The sequence below is a fragment of the Cherax quadricarinatus genome, chromosome 89, assembly GCF_038502225.1.
Source record: "Cherax quadricarinatus isolate ZL_2023a chromosome 89, ASM3850222v1, whole genome shotgun sequence".
NCBI lineage: Eukaryota > Metazoa > Arthropoda > Malacostraca > Decapoda > Parastacidae > Cherax > Cherax quadricarinatus.
In genome coordinates, this window is record NC_091380.1 from 17,156,362 (window position 1) to 17,175,569 (window position 19,208).

At 40.5% G+C, this 19,208-nt stretch overlaps 1 protein-coding gene across 6 annotated transcripts in view; it reads left to right on the forward strand.

Annotated features, from left to right (window-relative positions):
• Positions 1 to 7,039: 7,039 nt before the first annotated feature.
• Positions 7,040 to 19,208, forward strand: part of Elp4 (Elongator complex protein 4) — a 33,123-nt gene continuing 20,954 nt past the window's right edge. The window contains exon 1 of one of the 6 annotated variants that reach the window (XM_070104223.1): positions 7,040 to 7,179. The gene's annotated coding sequence lies outside the window, so the exon portion shown is untranslated. Of the gene's footprint in view, positions 7,236 to 7,287; positions 7,307 to 8,059; positions 8,083 to 15,340; positions 15,363 to 16,112; positions 16,132 to 19,208 lie in introns of those variants that run through there. The other 5 variants (XM_070104224.1, XM_070104227.1, XM_070104225.1 and 2 more) reach the window with 5 other exon arrangements.

Genomic DNA, 19,208 nt, shown 5'->3' on the forward strand with positions numbered 1-19,208 from the left:
AGTAGTTTCTCAGCCTCTGTGTCGTCTGTACAGACGACAACAAAGGCCTCTTTGAGCGATAAAATCGCATTACATTTGACTTGCAGCCTGCCACTAACGACAGCTGCAAGTGCTAGTTTGGACGACTCATTGGTTATACCACTCGCTGGTTTGATCTTTACTCTGTTAGAGTAATGCATCGTGAGTAAGCAGTGCTCTGGTGTGTCCTGTCTGTTGGTAAGGTAAGACTTTATATATGCAAGTACCTGACCTCTGGTACCATAATGTTCCAGTTTGAGGAGATGGATGCTTTGGTCTTCCTCAGGTCAACACAGAGGTGTTAGTTGAGTATGTTTATTATGTACCCCATACCCATCCTGTGGGCGGAAGCCACCCCATACCCATCCTGTGGGCGGTAGTCACCCCATACCCATCCTGTGGGCGGTAGTCACCCCATACCCATCCTGTGGGCGGTAGCCACACCATACCCATCCTGTGAGCGGTAGTCACCCCATACCCATCCTGTGGGCGGTAGTCACCCCATACCCATCCTGTGGGCGGTAGTGACCCCATACCCATCCTGTAGGCGGTAGTCACCCCATAACCATCCTGTGGGCGGTAGTCACCCCTTACCCATCCTGTGGGCGGTAGTCACCCCATACCCATCCTGTGGGCTGTAGCCACACCATACCCATCCTGTGGGTGGTAGTCACCCCATACCCATCCTGTGGGCGGTAGTCACCCCATACCCATCCTGTGGGCGGTAGTCACCCCATACCCATCCTGTGGGCGGTAGTCACCCCATACCCATCCTGTGGGCGGTAGTCACCCCATACCCATCCTGTGGGCGGTAGTCACCCCATACCCATCCTGTGGGCGGTAGCCACACCATACCCATCCTGTGGGTGGTAGTCACCCCATACCCATCCTGTGGGCGGTAGTCACCCCATACCCATCCTGTGGGCGGTAGTCACCCCATACCCATCCTGTGGGCGGTAGTCACCCCATACCCATCCTGTGGGTGGTAGTCACCCCATACCCATCCTGTGGGTGGTAGTGACCCCATACCCATCCTGTGGGCGGTAGTCACCCCATACCCATCCTGTGGGCGGTAGTCACACCATACCCATCCTGTGGGTGGTAGACACCCCATACCCATCCTGTGGGCGGTAGTCAAAAGATTACAGAGGTAACATCCCATATCATAAAAATCTTTGAAAGGGTCCTAAGAAGCAAGATCACCACCCATCTAGAAACCCATCAGTTACACAACCCAGGGCAACATGGGTTTAGAACAGGTCGCTCCTGTCTGTCTCAACTACTGGATCACTACGACAAGGTCCTAAATGCACTAGAAGACAAAAAGAATGCAGATGTAATATATACAGACTTTGCAAAAGCCTTCGACAAGTGTGACCATGGCGTAATAGCGCACAAAATGCATGCTAAAGGAATAACAGGAAAAGTCGGTCGATGGATCTATAATTTCCTCACTAACAGAACACAGAGAGTAGTCGTCAACAGAGTAAAGTCCGAGGCAGCTACGGTGAAAAGCTCTGTTCCACAAGGCACAGTACTAGCTCCCATCTTGTTCCTCATCCTCATATCTGACATAGACAAGGATGTCAGCCACAGCACCGTGTCTTCCTTTGCAGATGACACCCGAATCTGCATGACAGTGTCTTCCATTGCAGACACTGCAAGGCTCCAGGCGGACATCAACCAAATCTTTCAGTGGGCTGCAGAAAACAATATGAAGTTCAACGATGAGAAATTTCAATTACTCAGATATGGTAAACATGAGGAAATTAAATCTTCATCAGAGTACAAAACAAATTCTGGCCACAAAATAGAGCGAAACACCAACGTCAAAGACCTGGGAGTGATCATGTCGGAGGATCTCACCTTCAAGGACCATAACATTGTATCAATCGCATTTGCTAGAAAAATGACAGGATGGAACCTTCAAAACTAGGGAGGCCAAGCCCATGATGACACTCTTCAGGTCACTTGTTCTATCTAGGCTGGAATATTGCTGCACTCTAACAGCACCTTTCAAGGCAGGTGAAATTGCCGACCTAGAAAATGTACAGAGAACTTTCACGGCGCGCATAACGGAGATAAAACACCTCAATTACTGGGAGCGCTTGAGGTTTCTAAACCTGTATTCCCTGGAACGCAGGAGGGAGAGATACAAGATTATATACACCTGGAAAATCCTAGAGGGACTAGTACCGAACTTGCACACGAAAATCACTCACTACGAAAGCAAAACACTTGGCAGACGATGCACCATCCCCCCAATGAAAAGCAGGGGTGTCACTAGCACGTTAAGAGACCATACAATAAGTGTCAGGGGCCCGAGACTGTTCAACTGCCTCCCAGCACACATAAGGGGGATTACCAACAGACCCCTGGCAGTCTTCAAGCTGGCACTGGACAAGCACCTAAAGTCAGTTCCTGATCAGCCGGGCTGTGGCTCGTACGTTGGTTTGCGTGCAGCCAGCAGCAACAGCCTGGTTGATCAGGCGCTGATCCACCAGGAGGCCTGGTCACAGACCGGGCCGCGGGGGCGTTGACCCCCGAAACTCTCTCCAGGTAAACTCCAGGTACATAATGAGTCCAGGGACTGTAGCTCAACATTACAGAGGTACCTAATGGGTCTAGGGACTGTAACTCAACATTACAGAGGTACATAATGGGTCCAGGGACTGTACCTCAACATTACAGAGGAAAATAATGGGTCCAGGGACTGTACCTTAACATTACAGAAGTACATAATGGGTCCAGGGACTGTACCTCAACATTACAGAGGTACATAATGGGTCCAGGGACTGTACCTCAACATTACAGAGGTACATAATGGGTCCAGGGACTGTACCTCAACATTACAGAGGTACATAATGGGTCCAGGGACTGTACCTTAACATTACAGAGGTACATAATGGGTCCAGGGACTGTACCTCAACATTACAGGGGTACATAATGGGTCCAGAGACTGTACCTCAACATTACAGAGGTACATAATGGGTCCAGGGACTGTACCTCAACATTACAGAGGTACATAATGGGTCCAGGGACTGTACCTCAACATTACAGAGGTACATAATGGGTCAAGGGACTGTACCTCAACATTACAGAAGTACATAATGGGTCCAGGGACTGTACCTCAACGTTACAGAGGTACATAATGGGTCCAGGGACTGTACCTTAACATTACAGAGGTACATAATGGGTCCAGGGACTGTACCTCAACGTTACAGAGGTACATAATGGGCCCAGTGACTGTACCTCAACATTACAGAGGTACATAATGGGTCCAGGGACTGTACCTCAACATTACAGAGGTGCATAATGGGTCCAGTGACTGTACCTCAACATTGCAGAGGTACATAATGGGCCCAGGAACTATATCTCAACATTACAGAGGTACATAATGGGTCCAGGGACTGTACCTCAACATTACTGAGGTACATAATTGGTCCAGGGACTGTACCTCAACATTACTGAGGTACATAATGGGTCCAGGGACTGTACCTCAACATTACTGAGGTACATTATGGGTCCAGGGACTGTACCTCAACATTACAGAGGTACATAATTGGTCCAGGGACTGTACCTCAACATTACTGAGGTACACAATGGGTCCAGGGACTGTACCTCAACATTACTGAGGTACATAATGGGTCCAGGGACTGTACCTCAACATTACTGAGGTACATAATGGGTCCAGGGACTGTGCCTCAACATTACAGAGGTACATAATGGGTCCAGGGACTGTACCTCAACATTACTGAGGCACATAATGGGTCCAGGGACTGTACCTCAACATTACTGAGGTACATAATTGGTCCAGGGACTGTGCTTCAACATTACAGAGGTACATAATGGGTCCAGGGACTGTACCTCAACATTACTGAGGTACTTAATGGGCCCAGGGACTGTACCTCAACATTACTGAGGTACATAATGGGTCCTGGGACTGTACCTCAACATTACTGAGGCACATAATGAGTCCAGGGACTGTACCTCAACATTACTGAGGTACATAATGGGTCAAGGGACTGTACCTCAACATTACTGAGGTACATAATGGGTCCAGGGACTGTACCTCAACATTACTGAGGTACATAATGGGTCCAGGGACTGTACCTCAACATTACTGAGGTACATAATGGGTCCAGGGACTGTACCTCAACATTACTGAGGTACATAATGGGTCCAGGGACTGTACCTCAACATTACTGAGGTACATAATGGGTCCAGGGACTGTACCTCAACATTACTGAGGTACATAATGGGTCCAGGGACTGTACCTCAACATTACTGAGGTACATAATGGGTCCAGGGACTGTACCTCAACATTACTGAGGTACATAATGGGTCCAGGGACTGTACCTCAACATTACTGAGGTACATAATGGGTCCAGGGACTGTACCTCAACATTACTGAGGTACATAATGGGTCCAGGGACTGTACCTCAACATTATTGAGGTACATAATGGGTCCAGGGACTGTACCTCAACATTACTGAGGTACATAATAGGTCCAGGGACTGTACCTCAACATTATTGAGGTACATAATGGGTCCAGGGACTGTACCTCAACATTACTGAGGTACATAATAGGTCCAGGGACTGTACCTCAACATTATTGAGGTACATAATAGGTCCAGGGACTGTACCTCAACATTACTGAGGTACATAATAGGTCCAGGGACTGTACCTCAACATTACTGAGGTACATAATGGGTCCAGGGACTGTACCTCAACATTACTGAGGTACATAATGGGTCCAGGGACTGTACCTCAACATTACTGAGGTACATAATGGGTCCAGGGACTGTACCTCAACATTACTGAGGTACATAATGGGTCCAGGGACTGTACCTCAACATTACTGAGGTACATAATGGGTCCAGGGACTGTACCTCAACATTACTGAGGTACATAATGGGTCCAGGGACTGTACCTCAACATTACTGAGGTACATAATGGGTCCAGGGACTGTACCTCAACATTACTGAGGTACATAATGGGTCCAGGGACTGTACCTCAACATTACTGAGGTACATAATGGGTCCAGGGACTGTACCTCAACATTACTGAGGTACATAATGGGTCCAGGGACTGTACCTCAACATTACTGAGGTACATAATGGGTCCAGGGACTGTACCTCAACATTATTGAGGTACATAATGGGTCCAGGGACTGTACCTCAACATTATTGAGGTACATAATGGGTCCAGGGACTGTACCTCAACATTACTGAGGTACATAATGGGTCCAGGGACTGTACCTCAACATTACTGAGGTACATAATGGGTCCAGGGACTGTACCTCAACATTATTGAGGTACATAATGGGTCCAGGGACTGTACCTCAACATTACTGAGGTACATAATGGGTCCAGGGACTGTACCTCAACATTACTGAGGTACATAATGGGTCCAGGGACTGTACCTCAACATTACTGAGGTACATAATGGGTCCAGGGACTGGGCCCCATAGTTATGATAGCTGAACGAGTTACAAAGGTAATAAACTCCATGTAGATCTGGTCACAATCACGAACAAACTACAAAGGTAATGAACCACGTACACTTCTATACATGATCACAATCACGAACAAATTACAAAGGTAATGAACCACGTACACTTCTATACATGATCACAATCACGAACAAATTTCCAAGTACTGAGCCACGGACACGTCCACACCAGGTCACAAGTGTAATTACAAATATTATTCTCGAGAACTGTGTCAAGTTAATATAACAAAATTAACATGTTGAGAATAATAATGTTATATTGAATTATTAATTATGTATTAGCTAGGGAGGTTATTAGTAAGTTTATTCAGGTATAGATTATCATACAGAGATTATCATACAGAGATTATCATACATAGATTATCATACATAGATTATCATACATAGATTATCATACATAGATTATCATACATAGATTATCATACAGAGATTATCATACAGAGATTATCATACAGAGATTATCATACATAGATTATCATACATAGATTATCATACAGAGATTATCATACAGAGATTATCATACAGAGATTATCATACAGAGATTATCATACAGAGATTATCATACATAGATTATCATACATAGATTATCATACATAGATTATCATACATAGATTATCATACATAGATTATCATACATAGATTATCATACATAGATTATCATACATAGATTATCATACATAGATTATCATACATAGATTATCATACAGAGATTATCATACAGAGATTATCATACAGAGATTATCATACATAGATTATCATACATAGATTATCATACAGAGATTATCATACATAGATTATCATACATAGATTATCATACATAGATTATCATACATAGATTATCATACATAGATTATCATACAGAGATTATCATACAGAGATTATCATACATAGATTATCATACAGAGATTATCATACAGAGATTATCATACAGAGATTATCATACAGAGATTATCATACATAGATTATCATACAGAGATTATCATACAGAGATTATCATACAGAGATTATCATACAGAGATTATCATACATAGATTATCATACAGAGATTATCATACAGAGATTATCATACATAGATTATCATACAGAGATTATCATACATAGATTATCATACATAGATTATCATACAGAGATTATCATACATAGATTATCATACAGAGATTATCATACATAGATTATCATACATAGATTATCATACAGAGATTATCATACATAGATTATCATACATAGATTATCATACAGAGATTATCATACATAGATTATCATACATAGATTATCATACATAGATTATCATACAGAGATTATCATACATAGATTATCATACATAGATTATCATACATAGATTATCATACATAGATTATCATACATAGATTATCATACATTTCTCTTCAGGAATTAAACTTAAGTTTATTGCTCAACTTCCACAATAATTTACTCATAATTTTCTACAATAAACTTGAAACAACAACAAAAAACATCAGAAATAAGAGAATATTAAGTCAGCCATTTTGAGCCTCAGTGAGCATCAGCGACCCGCAAACTTGACCGTAAATATTACTACTGTTAACACACCAGGATGTTAACACACCAGGATGTTAACACACCAGGATGTTAACACACCAGGATGTTAACATACTAGGATATATTACTGTGAGTATATTAACATTTTGAGCCTCAGTGAGCATCAGCGACCCGCAAACTTGACCGTAAATATTACTACTGTTAACATACCAGGATATTAACATACCAGGATATTAACATACCAGGATATATTACTGTGAGTATATTAACATACCAGGATATATTACTACTGTGTATGTTAACATACCAGGATATTAACATACCAGGATATATTACTACTGTGTATGTTAACATACCAGGATATTAACATACCAGGATATTAACATACCAGGATATTAACATACCAGGATATATTACTGTGAGTATATTAACATACCAGAATATTAACATACCAGGATATTAACATACTAGGATATATTACTGAGTATATTAACATACCTGGATGTATTACTACTGTGTATATTAACATACCAGGATATTTAACATACCAGGATATATTACTACTGTGAGGATATTAACATACCAGGATATTAACATACCAGGATATTAACATACCAGGATATTAACATACCAGGATATATTACTGTGAGGATATTAACATACCAGGATATTAACATACCAGGATATATTACTGTGAGTATATTAACATACCAGGATATTAACATACCAGGATATATTACTGTGAGTATATTAACATACCAGGATATATTACTACTGTGTATATTAACATACCAGGATACTAACATACCAGGATATATTACTGTGAGTATATTAACATACCAGGATATATTACTACTGTGTATGTTAACATACCAGGATATTAACATACCAGGATATATTACTACTGTGTATGTTAACATACCAGGATATTAACATACCAGGATATTAACATACCAGGATATTAACATACCAGGATATATTACTGTGAGTATATTAACATACCAGGATATTAACATACTAGGATATATTACTGTGAGTATATTAACATACCAGGATATATTACTACTGTGTATATTAACATACCAGGATATATTACTACTGTGTATATTAACATACCAGGATATTTAACATACCAGGATATATTACTACTGTGAGGATATTAACATACCAGGATATATTACTGTGAGTATATTAACATACCAGGATATTAACATACCAGGATATATTACTACTGTGTATGTTAACATACCAGGATATATTACTAGTGAGTATATTAACATACCAGGATATTAACATACCAGGATATATTACTAGTGAGTATATTAACATACCAGGATATTAACATACCAGGATATATTACTGTGAGTATATTAACATACCAGGATATATTACTACTGTGTATGTTAACATACCAGGATATTAACATACCAGGATATTTAACATACCAGGATATATTATTAGTGAGTATATTAACATACCAGGATATTTAACATACCAGGACATATTACTATGAGTATATTAACATACCAGGATATTAACATACCAGGATATATTACTACTGTGTATGTTAACATACCAGGATATTTAACATACCAGGATATATTACTAGTGAATATATTAACATACCAGGATATTTAACATACCAGGATATATTACTACCAGTGAGGATATTAACATACCAGGATATTTAACATACCAGGATATATTACTAGTGAGTATATTAACATACCAGAATATTTAACATATCAGGATATATTACTACCAGTGAGGATATTAACATACCAGGATATTTAACATACCAGGATATATTACTACTGTGTATATTAACATACCAGGATATTTAACATACCAGGATATATTACTACTGTGTATATTAACATACCAGGATATTAACATACCAGGATATTAACATACCATGATATTAACATACCAGGATATTAACATACCAGGATATTAACATACCAGGATATTAACATACCAGGATATTAACATACCATGATATTAACATACCAGGATATTAACATACCAGGACATTAATATACCAGGATATATTACTACCAGTGAGGATATTAACATACCAGCATATTTAACATACCAGGATATATTACTACTGTGTATATTAACATTCCAGGATATTTAACATACCAGGATATATTACTGTGAGTATATTAACATAACAGGATATTAACATACCAGGATATATTACTACCAGTGAGGATATTAACATACCAGCATATTTAACATACCAGGATATATTGCTACTGTGTATATTAACATACCAGGATATATTACTACTGTGTATATTAACATACCAGGATATTTAACATACTAGGATGTATTACTGTGAGTATATTAACATACCAGGATATTAACATACCAGGATATATTACTACTGTGTATATTAACATACCAGGATATTTATCATACCAGGATATATTACTGTGAGTATATTAACATACTAGGATATTTAACATACCAGGATATATTACTACTGTCTTTGCTAACATACCAGGATATTTAACATACCAGCATATTAACATACCAGGATATATTGCTGTGAGTATATTAACATACCAGGATATATTACTGGAGTTTACCTGGAGTTTACCTGGAGAGAGTTTCGGGGGTCAACGCCCCCGCGGCCCGGTCTGTGACCAGGCCTCCTGGTGGATCAGCGCCTGATCAACCAGGCTGTTGCTGCTGGCTGCACGCAAACCAACGTACGAGCCACAGCCCGGCTGATCAGGAACTGCCTTTAGGTGCTTGTCCAGTGCCAGCTTGAAGACTGCCAGGGGTCTGTTGGTAATCCCCCTTATGTGTGCTGGGAGGCAGTTGAACAGTCTCGGTCCCCTGACACTTATTGTATGGTCTCTTAACGTGCTAGTGACACCCCTGCTTTTCATTGGGGGGATGGTGCATCGTCTGCCAAGTCTTTTGCTTTCGTAGTGAGTGATTTTCGTGTGCAAGTTCGGTACTAGTCCCTCTAGGATTTTCCAGGTGTATATAATCATGTATCTCTCCCTCCTGCGTTCCAGGGAATACAGGTTTAGAAACCTCAAGCGCTCCCAGTAATTGAGGTGTTTTATCTCCGTTATGCGCGCCGTGAAAGTTCTCTGTACATTTTCTAGGTCGGCAATTTCACCTGCCTTGAAAGGTGCTGTTAGAGTGCAGCAATATTCCAGCCTAGATAGAACAAGTGACCTGAAGAGTGTCATCATGGGCTTGGCCTCCCTAGTTTTGAAGGTTCTCATTATCCATCCTGTCATTTTTCTAGCAGATGCGATTGATACAATGTTATGGTCCTTGAAGGTGAGATCCTCCGACATAATCACTCCCAGGTCTTTGACGTTGGTGTTTCGCTCTATTTTGTGGCCAGAATTTGTTTTGTACTCTGATGAAGATTTAATTTCCTCATGTTTACCATATCTGAGTAATTGAAATTTCTCATCGTTGAACTTCATATTGTTTTCTGCAGCCCACTGAAAGATTTGGTTGATGTCCGCCTGGAGCCTTGCAGTGTCTGCAATGGAAGACACTGTCATGCAGATTCGGGTGTCATCTGCAAAGGAAGACACGGTGCTGTGGCTGACATCCTTGTCTATGTCGGATATGAGGATGAGGAACAAGATGGGAGCTAGTACTGTGCCTTGTGGAACAGAGCTTTTCACCGTAGCTGCCTCGGACTTTACTCTGTTGACGACTACTCTCTGTGTTCTGTTAGTGAGGAAATTATAGATCCATCGACCAACTTTTCCTGTTATTCCTTTAGCGCGCATTTTGTGCGCTATTACGCCATGGTCACACTTGTCGAAGGCTTTTGCAAAGTCTGTATATATTACATCTGCATTCTTTTTGTCTTCTAGTGCATTTAGGACCTTGTCGTAGTGATCCAGTAGTTGAGACAGACAGGAGCGACCTGTTCTAAACCCATGTTGCCCTGGGTTGTGTAACTGATGGGTTTCTAGATGGGTGGTGATCTTGCTTCTTAGGACCCTTTCAAAGATTTTTATGATATGGGATGTTAGTGCTATTGGTCTGTAGTTCTTTGCTGTTGCTTTACTGCCCCCTTTGTGGAGTGGGGCTATGTCTGTTGTTTTTAGTAACTGAGGGACGACCCCCGTGTCCATGCTCCCTCTCCATAGGATGGAAAAGGCTCGTGATAGGGGCTTCTTGCAGTTCTTGATGAACACAGAGTTCCATGAGTCTGGCCCTGGGGCAGAGTGCATGGGCATGTCATTTATCGCCTGTTCGAAGTCATTTGGCGTCAGGATAACATCGGATAGGCTTGTGTTAATCAAATTTTGTGGCTCTCTCATAAAAAATTCATTTTGATCTTCGACTCTCAGTCTGGTTAGCGGCTTGCTAAAAACTGAGTCATATTGGGACTTGAGTAGCTCACTCATTTCCTTGCTGTCATCTGTGTAGGACCCATCTTGTTTAAGTAGGGGCCCAATACTGGACGTTGTTCTCGATTTTGATTTGGCATAGGAGAAGAAATACTTTGGGTTTCTTTCGATTTCATTTATGGCTTTTAGTTCTTCCCGCGATTCCTGACTCCTAAAGGATTCTTTTAGCTTAAGTTCGATGCTTGCTATTTCTCTGACCAGTGTCTCCCTGCGCATTTCTGATATATTGACCTCTTTTAGCCGCTCTGTTATTCTTTTCCGTCGCCTGTAAAGGGAGCGCCTGTCTCTTTCTATTTTACATCTACTCCTCCTTTTTCTTAGAGGAATAAGCCTTGTGCATACATCGAGTGCCACCGAGTTAATCTGTTCTAGGCATAAGTTTGGGTCTGTGTTGCTTAGTATATCTTCCCAGCTTATATCGGTTAGGACTTGGTTTACTTGGTCCCACTTTATGTTTTTGTTATTGAAGTTGAATTTGGTGAATGCTCCCTCGTGACTAGTCTCATTTTGTCGGTCTGAGGCTCCACGCATACATGTCTGAACCTCAATTATGTTGTGATCTGAGTATATTGTTTTTGATATGGTGACATTTCTTATCAGATCATCATTGTTAGTGAAGATGAGGTCTAGTGTATTCTCCAGTCTAGTAGGCTCTATTATTTGCTGGTTTAAATTGAATTTTGTGCAGAGATTTAAAAGCTCGTGTGAGTGTGAGTTTTCATCAGAGCTGCCTCCTGGTGTTATTACTGCAACAATATTATTTGCTATATTCCTCCATTTTAGGTGCCTTAAGTTGAAATCCCCCAGGAGCAAGATGTTGGGTGCAGGAGCTGGAAGATTTTCCAGACAGTGGTCAATTTTTAACAGCTGTTCCTGGAATTGCTGGGATGTTGCATCCGGAGGCTTGTAGACTACCACAATGACTAGGTTTTGGTTCTCGACCTTTACTGCTAAAACTTCCACTACGTCATTTGAGGCATTAAGCAGTTCTGTGCAAACAAGTGACTCTGCAATGTACAGGCCAACCCCCCCCTTTTGCCTGTTCACTCTGTCACATCTGTATAGGTTGTAACCTGGGATCCATATTTCGTTGTCCAAGTGATCCTTTATGTGGGTCTCAGTGAAAGCCGCGAACATTGCCTTTGCCTCTGCAAGCAGTCCACGGATGAAAGGTATTTTGTTGTTTATTGCTGGCTTTAGACCCTGTATATTTGCAAAGAAGAATGTTATCGGACTGGTGGTATTGTTGGTACTGGGGGGGGATTTTTTTTCCGGCATTAGTATCTGTATCTGTTGGTTTGGAGTGGAGGCCATCGACTGTGGTTCCACTCCAGGAATGACTGGATTTGGTGTACGATTTCTGCCATTTCCTGCCAGTTTTTTTTCCTTCCTGGCACTAAAAAACCTCTCCCTCTTGAGTGGCTGTGGCTACCCAGGTTTTCCCATGGCCTGGATGTTTTGTATCTTTTTGTCCCCTTTAGATGGTATGCCTGGCAATTTAAGTTATAGCACAGTCTTTCCTGTACTGAAGAGGTACACATTTCAGGGTGAAAAAGCTTACAGGAAGGGAGTTTGCATTTTCCTGTTGTCATATGGGCATGACATTTTCTAGGGTGGTCATAGTTGCATGTCCCATCTGTTTTTCCAGATTTCCCATGCCAGCAGATACCAAGTGCATAGTATGTGCACAGGCTTGGTTTCCGTTTGCCTTGGGTTTCTGTGACTGTATTCCCTGTTGGTGCATGTTTCCCTGTCTTATTCCTATCCTCCTTAGCACCAACAATGGAGCTCCCACCAGTTGTTTTTGGTAATTTATCCTCACTATTGCTATTGGAGTCCTCTTGTTTGCTATTTCCTGCGGTATTTCTGGTTTGCAATATTGGTTTTATCTTATCTTTGACTACACTTGTTTCCCTACTATGGCTCCTGTCCTCTATGAGGTCATTTATATGTATTCCTTCCTGCGTATAATTCCCGACTACCTGGACAAAATCTCCAGCTTCACCATTACTGTCTACCAGGACAGTATCTCCAGCTTCACCATTTCTGTCTCCCAGGACAGCACCTCCAGCTTCACCATTACTGTCTCCCAGGACAGTATCTCCAGCTTCACCATTACTGTCTCCCAGGACAGCACCTCCAGCTTCACCATTACTGTCTCCCAGGACAGCACTATCAGCCCTACATTTACTGACTACCAGGACATCACCTCCAGCCTTACAGTTTGTGACTACATGGCCAGTATCAAGGGCAGTACCATTCAGCCCGGACTTTTTATGTTCCCATCTGTTGTAGAAAGCTTCCAGGTTTTCTATGAAAGCAGCTTTGATGTTATCCTCTTTTAATACCCTTGTGATTTTAGTCCACAGATTTTCCTCATTTGGGCATACCCAAAAACACTTCTCTGTTTTAATACTGCTTGTAGCTAGTTCTGGGATATCTGCACAAGGAGCGTGACACCAATTTCCACAAAAATGACAATTTATCCATGTGGTAGCCCGTTTGTTTGACTGACCACAGACTACACACAGCTTCATAATGATTTGAATGGTTGATTTACTGCAAGTCTACTAGCAACCTCTTGAATATTATATTAATAACCTTAAATGAAGCTCTAGCTATTTGTATTTCTGTTTCTAACTCTTTTTGTATATTGGACAGCTTACCGTCACGTTCCTGATTTTTAATGTTTGTGTTTATAAGGGCGCCTACAAACCCATCCGTTTACAGTCTGCTTTATTGTCCAACGAAACTGTTTGAAACCAGTCCCGGGTTCGGACCAGTCAAGGGTTCGGACCAGTCAAGGGTTCGGACCAGTCGATCTGCTCTGATCAGTGGGTCACTTATTTAAAACATACTGGTCGGTGATTTGAGCTAACACATGAAGGATCTACTGGAAATTATCTACCCGAGTAATATGTGATTTGACTGATACAAAAGTATAACTTGCGTGTTGAAGAGCCGGTGATATCTGGCAGCTCCTACAATGACGTACAGTCGACCTCTTTGTTTATCAATCGCTGTATCTGGCTTTTCTATTTTTGTTTTTCCGTCTCCACCACAATAAATGCTATATTATCACTATAGTTGACTGGTGCAAATTTTGGAGGAAGGACGCTTTTTCTGTAGTAATAATTGCTTCTCGTTGTGTATATTGCGACCGCTGGTAACTACAGGTTATATGAAATTCACAGTAACGTCTCGTATTTCAAGAAAATGAAACTAATGAAAGTCACTCCACTCCACTAAGTACCATTATAATACTGGTTAGTTGCTACTACAACACTGTATTCTGCTATTCACTGGTATCACTAGATTATATGCGAGTACACTAGCAGGCCAGGAAGATTATTAAAAACAGCTGACCTGTGGTAAGTTTCTGGCGACTTCTGGCACCTGCCTCTATAGGCTTATCACTTCATTTACAAATTCACCTGTTTTCAAATGACACTTTAGCCTTTATCATCAATATACTAGGGAGCCACTGTAGTATACACTATACACTATGTATACTCAATGCTTTCAGGGAGACTTTCTTTCCTCTGACACAACGTTCAATTATTATTATTTTTTTCACACGGGAAACAGGCCTATGATTCCCCTCTGGCAGTAAACTCTGCTAGGTAATGCACACTAATTCTCCTTTTTTGACTCAGTATATAATGTTTTCCGCCCAAGATTGGTTCCAGGCGCTAGAGGGATGTATCGTATAGGATTGATGACACAAATTAAAGTTCTAGCACGTAAGAGCGACCGTGAAAACACCAGAAAGCCGGGAGCACAACGAGGCACGCTGACGGTTGGTTAGTGAGTATATTAACATACCAGGATATTTAACATACCAGGATATATTACTAGTGAGTATATTAACATACCAGGATATTTAACATACCAGGATATATTACTGTGAGTATATTAACATACCAGGATATTTAACATACCAGGATATATTCCTGGTGAGTATATTTAACATCGCTGGATATATTCCTGGTAAGTATATTTAACATAGCTGGATATATTTCTTAGGAGTATATTTAATATAGCTGGATATATTCCTGGTGAGTATATTTAATATAGCTGGATATATTCCTGGTGAGTATTTATTTATTTATTTATTTTTAATATGAACATGATAGAGAGAAGTACAGGAATACAGTTATTAAAGTGTAACATACCAAAGCCCCTTGTATGCAGAACATTATGGGCAGACTTAAAATTAACTTAAGATTAACTAAACAATGATATATTCAGTGGTAAAAACATTATTGTAAACAGATAACAATTTAGTACAAGTGAGTATTACAAAGACAGGTTATATGGTTATTTACTGTGTTGCTGAATATTCACTAGAATGGAGTATTATGTTAGGTAATGTAATTAGAAGCTTGATTGTGTCACAGGATAGACATTTATGAGATACAATAATGAGAAACATTTATGAGATACAATTTATGAGATACAATTATTCAGTATTTATTTAGTTGTGGGTGAGTAAGTGATTTTTGAGAAGAGACTTGAATTTATAAACAGATAATATTTCTTTTATATTCACAGGTAATGAATTCCAGATTTTAGGGCCTTTTATGTGCATTGAGTTTTTGCATAGCGTGAGATGGACACGAGGAACATCAAAGAGTGATCTGTGTCTTGTGTTATGATCATGTGTTCTGTTGAGGTTGGTAAGGAGATGTTTGAGGGGAGGGTTTATGTCAGAGTTAAGTGTTCTATGTATGTAGTAGGTACAGTAATAAATATGGATGTTTTGTATTGTGAGTAGGTTTAGTGTTTTGAATATTGGTGGAGTGTGCTGTCTGTAGTGGGAATTTGTTATCATTCTAACTGCAGCCTTTTGTTGGGTAATTAGTGATCTGAGATGGTTAATTGTTGTTGAGCCCCATGCACAAATTCCATAGGTGAGATAGGGGTAAATAAGTGAGTGATATAGGGCCAGGAGGGCTGACTGTGGAACATAGTACCGTATCTTCGATAGTATGCTTACGGTCTTGGAAATTTTTTTGGAAATTTGTTGTATATGTGTTTGAAATTTGAGTATTTAACATAGCTGAATGTATTCCTGGTGAGTGTATCTAACATAGCTGGATATATTCCTGGTGAGTATATTTAACATAGCTGGATATATTCCTGGCAAGTATATTTAACCTCCCTGGATATATTTAACCTTTTCAGGGTTTCTGACGTACTAGTACGGCTTACGCTCCAGGGTTATTGATGTATGTACTAGTACACCTAAATTCTAGCGCCTTCCAATCTAGGAAGAGAAAGCTGGTAGGCCTACATATGAAAGAATGGGTCTATGTGGTCAGTGTGCACAGTATAAAAAAATCCTGCAGCACACAGTGCGTAATGAGGAAAAAAACTTTGACTGTGTTTTTGGTTTAAAACAGCGAATTTGCACTGTATTTTCGTATGGTATTTACGGTTGTATTCTAGTTTTTCTGATCTTATTTTATAGAATGGAAGACATATAACAGAAATTGAGATGATTTTGATTGGTTTCACAATGAAAAGTTCCTTGAAATTGGGCTCAAAGTAGCAGAAATGTTAGATTTTTCCAAAGTTCAAAAGTAAACAAATCATGCTATGCGTCCAATGCACGTCAACTGGTGAGTAATATTCTCTCACAAATGTGCTGATATTATTTATATCATTTCTACACTACTGCAATAGTCTACATAACAGTAAATCTTCTATTTTTTGTGAGAATAAAAATTCAAAGTGGAAAGCAAAAGAAATGTAAGAGGGGCCTGAGGATGTGACTAATGAACAGAGGAAATGTTATTTTAGTGCCAGGAATGTCTGTCTTATTTATTCTGGACCCTATTTGGAAATTGGCATCTTTTGAAATTTGTGTGAAATTGGCAATATTGCTAATTTCTGACCACTTTATTGGATAATTGAAATCAGTAAATGGGTGGTTTCTTGTACTCATTCGATAGAAAAAATGTAGTTCTAGCAAAATAGTTATGATTTTTGTCGACTAGTACACTGGAATTGGCCGAAAGTTGGGCTCAAAGTGGGCGAAATTGCTGATGCGTAAACATCGTCAAGACCGCTAACTTTGTGAGAGCATAATTCCATAAGTTTTCCATCAAATTTCATACTTTTGGTGTCATTATGATCAGGAAAAGATTCTCTATCTTTTCATAAAAAATAATTTTTTTTCCGAAACATTTTCATCCCTGAGAACAAGTTTAGGCGAGGGGCCTCTTGACCCTGAAAGGTTAACATATAGTTTTGTATGTAAATATTGTAAATATTGTGTCTTTCATCCCGTTTAATAAAATTATTGAAGTCTTCAGTTATAAAAATATTTTTACTTATCATATGCGATTTTTAATTTTTAATAAGTATGGCTGGCCCCATTCATGCGGCCCAAAGCTTCGCAGCCCCATTCATGTGGCCCAAAGCTTTGCTGCTCCATTCATGTGGCCCTAAGCTTTGCTGCCCCATTCATGTGACCCAAAGCTTCGCAGCCCCATTCATGCGGCCCAAAGCTTCGCAGCCCCATTCATGTGGCCCAAAGCTTCGCTGCCCCGTTCATGTGGCCCTAAGCTTTGCTGCCCCATTCATGTGGCCCTAAGCTTCGCTGCCCTATTCATGCGCCCCGAAGCTTCGCTGCCCCGTTCATGTGGCCCTAAGCTTCACAGCCCCATTCATGTGGCCCAAAGCTTCGCTGCCCCGTTCATGTGGCCCTAAGCTTTGCTGCCCCAAATGATGAGTGAAAATCACCAGTAGGTGGAAAAGAGCTTTATTTCATCATGGAATATGTCTGAAGTGCCTGATAACATATTTCCACTATAATATACAGCTTCTTCTCACTTAATGACGGAGTTCTGTTCCTAAGACCATGGTGATAAACAAATTCGTCACGAAGTGAGGAGCATACAATAATGGTAGTGGGTTTGTGTCATCCATCTTTGATATTGTTTTAACGTCACCTTTGAACCATATACAGTGGACCCCCGCATAACGATATTAATCCGTTCCTGAGAGCTCATTGTTATGCGAAATTATCGTTATGCGAATGAATTTTCCCCATAAGAAATAATGGAAATCAAATTAATCTGTGCAAGACACTCAAAAGTATGAAAAAATTTTTTTACCACATGAAATATACATTTTCCTACACACAAAGAGAAGGATACATGCACAATAGTAGAGTAGTACATGCACAATATATATTGTGCATGTACTACTCTACTAAATGAAGAATAAATGACACTTACCTTTATTGAAGATGCAGCAATGACTGATGAGACACTGTGTCCTGGGAGTGCCTTTTCCTCCTGAGTACTGTAGGTCCTGTTTGGCATTTTCTTCCAGAACAGGACTTATCACACTGTGTATGCCACTACGATTCTTAAATCTCTCAAACCAACCTTTGCTGGCTTTAAATTCACCAATATGAGCACTAGTTCCAGGCATTTTTCCCTGTTCACCTGGGTGTTAGTCGCCTGGTGTGGGTTGCATCCTGGGAGACAAGATTAAGGACCCCAATGGAAATAAGTTAGACGACAGTCTTCGATGACACTGACTTTTTTGGGTTATCCTGGGTGGCTAACCCTCTGGGGTTAATTGTTTCTTGGTATTCTCAATAAGCCACACCAACAACAGTGCTACAGCAGCAGCAGCAGCTGACAGTGCTACAGCAGCAGCAGCTGACAGTGCTACAGCAGCAGCAGCAGCAGCAGCTGACAGTGCTACAGCAGCGATGGTGCTACAGCAGCAGCA